Raw genomic sequence first — 11,169 nt, 5'->3', positions numbered from 1 at the left:
CCATGCGTAGTCTTCTCTTGTATTGTTGGAAGAGGGTGTTTGCTATGACCAGTGTGTTCTCTTGGCAAAACTCTATTAGCCTTTGCCCTGCTTCATTCCATACTCCAAGGCCAAATTTGCCTGTTACTCCAGGTGTTTCTTGACTTCCTACTTTTGCATTCCAGTCCCCTATAATGAAAAGGACATCTTTTTTGGGTGTTAGTTCTAAAAGGTCTTGTAAGTCTTCATAGAACCATTCAACTTCAGCTTCTTCAGTGTTACTGGTTGGGGCATAGGCTTGGATTACTGTGATATTGAATGGTTTGCCTTGGAAACGAACAGTACCAGTATCATACTGTCTGTCGTTTTTGAGATTGCATCCAAGTACTGCATTTTGGACTCTTTTGTTGACCATTATGGCTACTCCTTTTCTTCTAAGGGATTCCTGCCCACAGTAATAGATATAATGGTCATCTGAGTTAAATTCACCCATTCCAGTCCATTTTAGTTCTCTGATTCCTAGAATGTCGATGTTCACTCTTGCCATCTCCTGTTTGACCACTTCCAATTTGCCTTGATTCATGGACCTAACATTCCAGATTTCTATGCAATATTGTTCTTTATAATATTAGACCTTGCTTCTATCACCAGTCACATCCACAACTGGGTATTGTTTTTGCTTTGGCTCCATCCCTTCATTCTTTCTGGAGTTATTTCTCCACTGATCTCCAGTAGCATATTGGGCACCTACCGACCTGGGGAGTTCCTCTTTCAGTATCCTATCATTTTGCCTTTTCATACTGTTCATGGGGTTCTCAAGGCAAGAATACTGAAGTGGTTTGCCATTCCCTTCTCCAGTGGACCACATTCTGTCAGACCTCTCCAGCATGACCCGTCTGTCTTGGGTGGCCCCACAGGGCATGGCTTAGTTTCACTGAGTTAGACAAGGCTGTGGTCCGTGTGATCAGATTGACTAGTTTTCTGTGATTATGGTTTCGGTGTGTCTGCCCTCTGATACCCTCTCGCAACACCTACCATCTTACTTGGGTTTCTCTTACCTTGGACAAGGGGTATCTCCTTACTGCCACCCCTCCTGACCTTGAACGTGGAGTAGCTCCTGTCGGCCCTCCTAGGAACGTAAGTGAAAAGTGAAAGTGTTAGCCACTCAGTCGTGTCTGATTCTTTGCAACCCCCATGGACTGTAGTCCACCAGGCTCCTCTGTCCATGGAATTTTCCAGGCAAGAATACTGGAATGGATTGGCATTCTTTTCTCCTGGGGATCTTCCCAACCTAGGGATTAAATCTTGGTCTCCTGCATTCTTGTCAGATACATATCGATGATTACTTTAAATGTAAGTGGATTAAATGCACTAGCCAAAAAATGCAGACTGGCTGAATGGACACAAAAACAAGACCCACATACATTGCTGTCTACAAGAAACCCACTTTAGACCTAGAGACACATACAGACTGAAAGTGAGAGGATGAAAAAAAGATATTCCATGCAAATAGAAATCAAAAGAAAGCAGGAGTAGCAATAATTATATCAGATAAAATAGACTTTAAAATAGAGACCATTACAAGAGATGGAAGGACACTACATAACGATCAAGGGGTCAATCCATGAAGAAGACATAACAATTGTAAATATTGATGCACCCAACATAGGAGCATCTCAATACATAAGACAAACACTAACAGACATAAAAGGAAAACCTGACAGTAACACAATAATAGTAGGAAACTTTAACATCCCACTCACACCAATGGACAGACCATCAAAACAGAGAATTAACAAAGAAACAGAAGCCTTAAATGACACATTAGACCAGATGGATGTAGTTGATATCTTCAGGACATTCCATCCAAATGCTGAAGAATACACCTTCTTTTCAAATGCACATGGAACATTCCCCAGGATAGACCACATCTTGGGTCACAAGTCAAGCCGCAGAAAATTTAAGAAAATTGAAATTGTATTGAACATCGTTTCTGACCACAATGCTATGAGACTAAATATCAGCTACAAGGGAAAAAAATGTAAAAAAAAACAAACACATGGAGGCTAAATAATACATTTCTAAATAATGAACAAGTTACTAAAGAAATAAAAAGGGAAATAAAAACATTCTTAGAAACAAATGATGAAACATGATGACCCAAAACCTATGGGATGCAGCAAGAGCAGTTCTAAGAGGGAAGTTCATAGCAATATCTTATCTCAAGAAAAACATTAAATAGACTGCCTAACTTTACATCTAAAACAACTGGAAAAAGAAGAACAAAACCTCCCCAAAGTTAGTAGAAGGAAAGAAATCATAAAGATCAGAGCAGAAATAAATGAAAAAGAATGAAACAGTAGTAAGGATTAATAAAACGAAAAGCTGGTTCTTCGAGAAGATGAACAAAATTGACAAACCATTAGCCAGACTCATCAAGAAAAAAAGAGAAGAATCAAATCAATAAAATTAGAAGTGAAAAAGGAGAGGTTATGACAGACATAAGGGACTATTACAAGCAACTGTATGCCAACAAAATGGGCAACTTGGAAGAAATGGACAGATTTTTAGCAAAGTTCAAGCCTCAAAGACTGAATCAGGAAGAAATAGAAATTATGAACAAGTCAGTTAGAAGCACAGAAATCAAAACTGTGATAAAAAATCTCCCCCAAAACAGAAGCACAGGGCCAGATTGCTTCCCAGGTGAATTCTATCAAATATTTAGAGAAGAGGTAAGGCCTATCCTTCTTAAACTCTTTCAAAACATTAGAGAGGAAGGAACACTTCCAAACTCACATTCTATGAGGCCACCATCACCCTGATCCTAAAACCAGATTAAAGACAGCACAAAAAAAGAAAATACAGGCCAGTATCACTGATGAACATAGATTCAAAAATCCTTAATAGAATGCTAGCAAACAGAATTCAACAACACATTAAAAAGATCATACACCATGGTCAAGTCTGGTTTATCTCAGGGATGCAAGGATTCCTCCATATACACAAATTAATCAATGTGATATACACATTACCAATTGAAAGATAAAAATCATATGATAATCTCAATAGGTGCAGAAAAAGATTTTGACAAAATTCAGTACCCATTTATGATAAAAACTTCAAAAATGGGCAAAAAGGAACCAACCTCAACATAATAAAGCCATATATGATAAACCTACAGCAAACATTATTCTCAATGGTGTAAAACTGAAAGCATTCTTTCTAAGATCAGGAACAAGACAAGGGTGCCCACTCTTGCCACTGTTACTCAACAGAGTTCTGCAAGTCCTAACTATGGCAATCAGAGAAGAAAAAGAAGTAAAAGGCATCCAGAATAGGATTAAAGAAAAGAAAACAAGTAACACTTCTTAACAGAAAAGAAGTAAAACTCTCACTGTTTGTTGATAAGATACTATACATACAAAACCCTAAAGATATTATCAGAAAATTACTAGAGCTAATCAGTGAGTTTAGTAAAGTCACAGGATACAAAATCAATACATAGATAACTTGTGTTCCTATACACTAAAAATGAAAAATCAGAAAAAGAAATTAAGGAACCAATCCCATTTACCATTGCAACAAAAAGAATAAAATATCTAGAAATAAACCTACCTAAGACATCTGGTCCCATCACTTCACGGGAAATAGATGGGGAAACAGTGGAAACAGTGTCAGACTTTATTTTTTGGGGCTCCAAAATCATTGCAGATAGTGACTGCAGCCATGAAATTAAAAGACGCTTACTCCTTGGAAGGAAAGTTATGACCAACCTAGATAGCATATTCAAAAGCAGAGACATTACTTTGCCAACAAATGTCCATCTAGTCAAGGCTATGGTTTTTCCAGTGGTCACGTATGGATGTGAGAGTTGGACTGTGAGGAAAGCTGAGTGTCAAAGAATTGATGCTTTTGAACTTTGGTGTTGGAGAAGACTCTTGAGAGTCCCTTGGACTGCAAGGAGATCCAACTAGTCCATTCTGAAGGAGATCAGCCCTGGGATTTCTTTGGAAGGACTGATGCTAAAGCTGAAAGTCCAGTACTTTGGTCACCTCATGTGAAGAGTTGACTCATTGGAAAAGACTCTGATACTGGGAGGGATTAGGGGCAGGAGGAGAAGGGGATGACAGAGAATGAGATGGCTGGATGGCATCACTGACTCGATGGACGTGAGTCTGAGTGAACTCCGGGTGTTGGTGATGGACAGGGAGGCCTGGCGTGCTGTGATTCATGGGGTCACAAAGAGTCGGACATGACTGACTGAACTGAACTGAACTGACTGAAGGAACAAAAGAGCTGTATGCAGAAAACTATAAAACACTGATAAAAGAAATCAAGAAGACATAAACAGATGGAGAGATATTCCATGTTCCTGAGTTGGAAGAATCAGCATTGTGATTATACTACCAAATGCAATCTACAGATTCATTGCAATCCCTATCAAATTACCAGTGGCATTTTTCAAAGAACTAGAAAGAAAAATTTCACAATTTATATGGAAACACAAGAGACCCTGAATAGCCAAAGTAATCTTGAGAAAGAAGAATGGAGCTGGAGAAAAGAGACACAGATGTAAAGAACAGACTTTTGGACGCTGTGGAAGAAGGCAAGGGTGGGGTGATTTGAGAGAATAGCATTGAAACATGTATATTATCATATGTAAAATAGATGACCAGTGCAAGTTCGATGCATGAAGCAGGGCACTCAAAGCCGGTGCTCTGGGACAACCCAAGGGATTGGGTGGGGAGGGAGGTGGGAGGGGGTTCAGGATGGGGGGACACATGTGCACCCATGGCTGATTCATGTCAATGTATGGCCAAAACCACCACAATACTGTAAATTAATTTGCCTCCAATTAAAAAAAAAAAGAACAGAGCTGAAGAATCAACCTTCCTGACTTCAGACTATACTACAAAGCTATAGTCATCATGACAGTATAGTACTGGTACAAAAACAGAAATATAGCCCAATGGAACAAGATAGAGAGCCCAGAGATAGACCCACACACCTATGGGTACTTTGTTTTTTACAAAGGAGGCAGGAATATACAATGAGGCAAAGATAGCCTCTTCAATAAGTGGTGCAGGGAGAACTGGACAGCTACATGTAAAATAATGAAATTGGAACACTTCCTAATACCATAAACAGAAATAAACTAAAAATGGATTAAAGACCTAAATGTAAGGCCAGAGACTATAAAACTCTTGGAGGAAAACATAGGCAGAACACTATGACATACATCATAGCAAGCTTCTCTATGACTCATCTCCTAGAGTGATGGAAATAAACAAGTGAGACCTAATTAAAGTTAGAGGCTTTGCAGAGCAAAAGAAACTATAAGTAAGGTGAAAAGACGACCCTCAGAATAGTAGAAAATAATAGAAAATGAAACAACTGACAGGATTGATTTCTAAAATATACAAGCAGCCCATGCAACTCAATACCAGAAATCAAACAACCTAATCAGAAAGTGGGCAAAAATCTAAACAGACATTTCTCCAAAGAAGACATACAGATGGCTAATAAACACATGAAAATATGCTCAGCATCACTCATTATTAGAGAAATGCAAATCAAAACTACAATGAAATACCTCTCACACTGATCAGAATGTCCATCATCAAAAAATCTACAAACAATAAATGCTGGAGAGGGTGTGGAGAAAAGGGAACCCTCTTGCACTGTTGGTAGGAATGTATATTGATACAACCACTATGGAAGACACTATGGAGATTCCTTAAAAAACGGAATAACACTGCCATTTGATCCAACAGTCCAATTGCTGGACATACACCCTAAGAAAACCATAACTGAATAAAACATGGATCCCAATGTTCATTGCAGCACTGTTTACAATAGCTAGTGCATGGAAGCAACCTAGATGTCCACTGACAGATGAATGAATAAAGAAGCTGTGGTGTATATATATATATACAATATTATATGTACCAGCCATATTACCCAGCCATAAAAAAGAACACATTTGAGTCAGTGCAAATAAGGTGGATGAACCTAGAGCCTATTATACAGAGTGAAGTAAATCAGAAAGAGAAAAAAGATAATATTTTAATGCATATATATGCAATCTAGAAATATGGTACTGATGAACCAGAGATGCAGACATAGAGAACAGACTTCTGGACATGGGAAGAGGGGAGGGAGAGGGTGGGACAAATGTAGACAGTAGCACGGAAATGTATTACACTACCGTATGTAAAGTGGATCCGTTCAGTTCAGTCGCCCAGTCGTGTCCAACTCTTTGTGACCCCATGGACTGCAACATGCCAGGCTTCCCTGTCCATCACCAACTCCCAGAGCTTACTCAAACTCATGTCCATCGAGTCAGTGATGCCGCCCAACCATCTCATCCTCAGTTGTCCCCTTCTCCTGCCTTCAGTCTTACCCGGCATCAGGGTCTTTTCCAATGAGTCAGTTCTTCACATCAGGTGGCCAAAGTTTTGGAGTTTCAGCTTCAGCATCAGTCCTTCCAATGAATATTCAGAACTGATTTCCTTTAGGATTGACTGGCTGGATCTTCTTGCAGTGGATAGCCAATGGGAATTTGTTCTATGATTCAGGGAACTCAAACTGGGGATCTGTGACAGCCTAGAGGGTGTGGGAGGTGGGAGGGAGATTCAGGAGTGAGGAAATATACATATATCTATGGCTGATTCATGTTGATGTATGGCAGAAACCAACACAATATTGTAAAGCAATTATCCTTCAATTAAATAAATTTAAAAAAAGAATAAGTGTCAATATAACATGGCTACAGCAAGTTGCAAAAAGTTTGCAGAAAAAGGAACATTCTGAAAAGTCTTGGATTTGGTCAGGATTTTCTAAGGTTGGATTAAATTTGATCAGGGAAATGGATTTTATTAATAGTAGGCTGATACAGAACTGGATTTGCTTCTCTGTCTCACAAGAGAACAGTTTTCCTGGAATGCTGCTTTTGATAAAATGTGTGAGTTTCTGTGCCTTTAAAGTGAAGTGAAAGTTGCTCAGTCGTGTCCGACCCTTTGTGACCCCATGGATTGAGTCCCTTGAATTCTCCAGGCCAGAATACTGGAGTAGGCGGCCTTTCCCTTCTCTAGGGAATCTTCCCAACCTGGGGATTGAATCCAGGTCTCCTGCATTACAGGCGGATTCTTTACCAGCTGAGGCACCAGGGAAGCCCAAGAATACTGGAGTGGGTGCCTTTACATGATCTCTATTTACTCTTGAAATATTTTTTTCACCTTACCTCATTGTTTCACAACGACTTTGATCCTATATAACCAAGTGTTTTAAAACTTTTTGAAGGAAGTTCCTGGCAGTCCCATGGTGAGGGATCTGTGCTTGTGCTGCAGGGGACATGGGTTTGATCCCTGATCAGAGAAGTAAGATCTCACAAACTGCACAGCGTGGCCATAAAAACTTTTTGAAATTTTTGACAGACTTCCCAAATGTGAAATTCTAATTAAAGTTCTTTTGATCTTCAGCTGACTTTGGGGTGCTTCAAAGGGACCCAAGAGCATCCCAAAGAGAGATCCTAAGCTAATTGGGTTCATTTAGTATGTTAAATTACACTGTCCAGACTCACTGTTGCCTATGTTAGATGGAATCATCAGACTCTTCTCAATTTTATGATAGCCACCAAACAAATAGGGGAGAGGGTTTGGGGTTCTTCTGCTGTCTAATGTCTTACCTTACTCTTTGTCCAAAAATCCCCCGTAGGAATACTCCCGCCTCTAGGAATTCAGTTCTTGACCCCCGTGGCATTTTCCTTTGCTCCCAACTCCAGTTCCTCCTTTTTGCTAGGACCCCCTTCACTTCAGGCCTTGGCAGCCCATACACTGCCCTGGACAGCCTTTTAGGTGAATGCTGCTCAGAAGCCCACATTATAAACTTTATAGATGCTCAGTCTCAAGGAATAAACCCCAGCATAAGGAAACTTACTATAGGACATAAGCTTTAAAGACACAGACCCCCTCAAGGAGAGTCCTGGCAGTGCCCTGGTACAAACCTCCTTCTGCCCATGACCCTTGTGAAAGAGGCCAAGTCAACCAGCGATGTCTAGTTAGACGTCCAGTTAATCAGAGACTCTCCAGTTGGGAGAGTAGAGGACACTCAAAATCCCACTGGGTAAGAAGGGAATTTGGAGGACACTCGGACCCACTTCCGGCAAAAGCCTCCTAGTGAATGTCTCTGGGATGCTGGAATTCATTGTTAGGGATGCTTTTTACCAGTTGCAGTCTACTCAACATGGGAGGATCCTCTTCTAAGCTAGGAGCCCATTTGAGAATATAATTCCTTGGAGGGAGCAAAAGCCAAGGAACCACATGACCCAATGTGTATTAGAAGGGACGAGAAAGTATATTAAAAAGACCAGTTAACTATAAAATGTTTAAAGGAGTGAACCAAGAAGAAAAAGAAAATTCAGCTCTCTTTCAGGGACAGCTTATGAACCTTTTAGAAAATTTAGTAACATTGATTCTCCTCCTGAGTGTCAACCCCTGCTTCTACAACATTTTATCAGCCAGTCCAACCCTGATATTATGCCCACAAAAATCCTAAAGGTAGGTAGCCTTTGTGGTATTTAATAATCGAGATCAAGTTGAGGAGGAAGAAAGAACCAATGTGAAAATAGGCAGACCAGGGTTCATGCTTAACTGATGGCCGTTGCTGTCAGTCATACTTTGCAACCTCAGGGCTACTCAAGGGAGCGAAGGAAGTTTAAACATTCATTTGGAGATAAACCAGCAAGGGGTTTCCTTTCCAACCCTGGCTTGGCAGGATGGCACCAGCAAAGAAGGACAGCAAGAAGGGCTGGTCTGCCATCAATAAGGTAGTGACCAGAGAACACACTATTGACATTCACAAGCATATCCATGGAGTGGGCTTCTGAAAGCGTGCCCCACAGGCACTCAGAGAAATCCAGAGAGTTGCCATGAAGGAGATGGGAACCCCAGATGTATGCATTAACACCAAGTTCAACAAAGTTGCCTGGGCCAAAGGAATAAGAAATGTCCCATATCGTATCTGTGTGTGGTTGTCCTGAAAATATAATGAAGATTCACCAAAGAAGCTCTATATGTTGGTTACCCATGTACCTGTCACCACTTTCAAAATCTACAGTTAATGTGGATGAGAACTAACTGCTCATTGGCTAGTAAAGTTATTAAACCGTAAAACAAAAACAAAACCCAGCAAGGGCTTCAAATGCAAGTCACCTGGCCACTGGGCCTGTACATACCAGAAAGGAGTCCCCTGGTCCATGCCCAGTCTTCAAACACATTTCCAAGGTCATTGGAAGTGGGACCTTTCCTGGTTCAAAGGGGAAGAGGATGCCCATTCCTGAGGTGGCCATGCTGGATGACCAAGGAAGCCTGGTACCTTCCTCCCACATAAGATATCTATCTCCACTGAGGAGCCCTGGGTGGTTTTTGATGTAGCAGGTGAGAAAATCCATTTTTTTTTTTTTTTTACTTGATACAGAAGCTACTCACTCTGTCCTAATCTCTCATAATGGGCCTGTCCTCTAAAAGCTATACATTGAGTGATGTCAGTGGAAAGCCTTGCAGCCGTTACTTCACTGGGCCTTTTCACTTGCCAATTTGAACAGTGGCTTCATGTGCCTTTTTAGTTGTGCCTCAGTGTCCTACCCCTTGGAGAAGGAAATGGCAGTCCACTCCTGTATTCTTGCATGGAGAATCCCATGGACAGAGGAGCCTGGTGGGCTACAGTCCATGAGGTCACAAAGAGCTGGACACAACTGAGCGGCTACACAGCAGCAGACCATCTGGGCTCCTTCAGAGCCATGTTATGGCTCCTAATGGAGGCACCAGGCAGCCCCTTTTCTTGGCTCTAAATCAGCTAGAGGAACAAGGGCTTTTTCCCAGCCATATTCTACACACAGTAAACCCCACAGTTTGAGACAAAGGAATCCCTGGGAAGGCTATAAATGCCCAACCTGTAAAAATTAGCTTTAAGGCAGAAGTCGCTTATTCTGACAAGAGACAGTATTCCATAAAGTTGGAAGCAAAAAGGATTTGCAGCCTTCATTGATAAATTCTTAACACATGGCCTCTTAATGCCCTGTCTCCCAGCAATACCCCTATTCTGCCAGTTGTTAAGTCAAATGGGGAATATCAGATGGAACAAGACTTTAGAGCAATAAATGATGCAGTGGTCCTTGTACGTCGCCTCTTGGCCAATCCTTATATTAGTCAAGATTCCTAGAGATGCCTAATGGTTTACTGTAATTGACCTCCAGAATGCCTTCTTTTTTCACCCCAGTTCATTGCTCATCACAGTCTCTTTGCCTTTGAGTGGACTAACCCTTACTCAGGCCAAATGCAAGAATATACCTGGACAGTATTGCCTCAGGGGTTTCAGGACAGCCCACGCTTGTTCTCCCAGGCCCTAGGAAAGGAACGGAAGGAAATACCCCTAAAAGAAGGATGATCCTACAGTGTGTGGATGGCATGTTAATATGTAGCCCACAATGGAGACCTTAGATTGGAATACCCTTGAAGTCCTTGATTTCCTTGAGGCCTGGGACTAAAGGGTCTCCCACATAAAGGCACAAGTCTCAAAGCAAGTTTAAATATCTAGGATATGTTATAAACCCTGGAAATAGACAGTTATTTCCAGATAGAAAACAAGCTATATTAGGCCTAAACATCCCAAAGATAAACATATTTGTACCTTCTTAGGCATGGTAGAATTTTATGGAATTTAAATTCCAGGATTTGGTCCAATGACTAAGCCTCTGTATGAAGCCACTAAATGCCCAGATACAGAACCATTACTTTGGACTGTGGAACAAGAAGAGGCTTTTAGTAATATCAAACAGGCCCTCACCTGGGCTCTTATTCTGGGCCTCCCTTTATTTGTTTGCTTAACTTTTAATTTTATATTGGAGTATAGGTAATTAATAATGATGTGTTAGTTTCAGGTATATAGCAAAGTAATTCAATTATACACATATCTATTTCTTTTCAAATTCTTTCCCATTTAGGTTGTTGTATAATATTGAGCAGAGTTCTGTGTGCTTACAGTAGGTCCTTGTTGGTGAACCATTTGAAATGTAGCAGTGTGTACATGTCATTCCTAAACTCCCTAACTATCCCTTCTCCCCCTCTTCCCCCACCCTAGTTTCTTCTCTAAGTCTATGAGTCTGTTTTGTAAATAAGCTCATTTGTATAA

The 11,169-nt window shown here is 40.8% G+C and overlaps 1 pseudogene; it reads left to right on the top strand.

Moving 5' to 3' along the window:
• The first annotated feature begins 8,755 nt into the window (after positions 1-8,755).
• On the top strand, positions 8,756-9,856 carry LOC129641894 (60S ribosomal protein L31-like; annotated as a pseudogene).
• Positions 9,857-11,169: the final 1,313 nt, after the last annotated feature.

The sequence above is a fragment of the Bubalus kerabau genome, chromosome 1 (genome assembly GCF_029407905.1).
Source record: "Bubalus kerabau isolate K-KA32 ecotype Philippines breed swamp buffalo chromosome 1, PCC_UOA_SB_1v2, whole genome shotgun sequence".
In the NCBI taxonomy this organism is placed as follows: Eukaryota; Metazoa; Chordata; class Mammalia; order Artiodactyla; family Bovidae; genus Bubalus; species Bubalus kerabau.
Note: the sequence above shows the minus strand (reverse complement) of the source record. Positions and strands in the feature narration are given on the sequence as shown.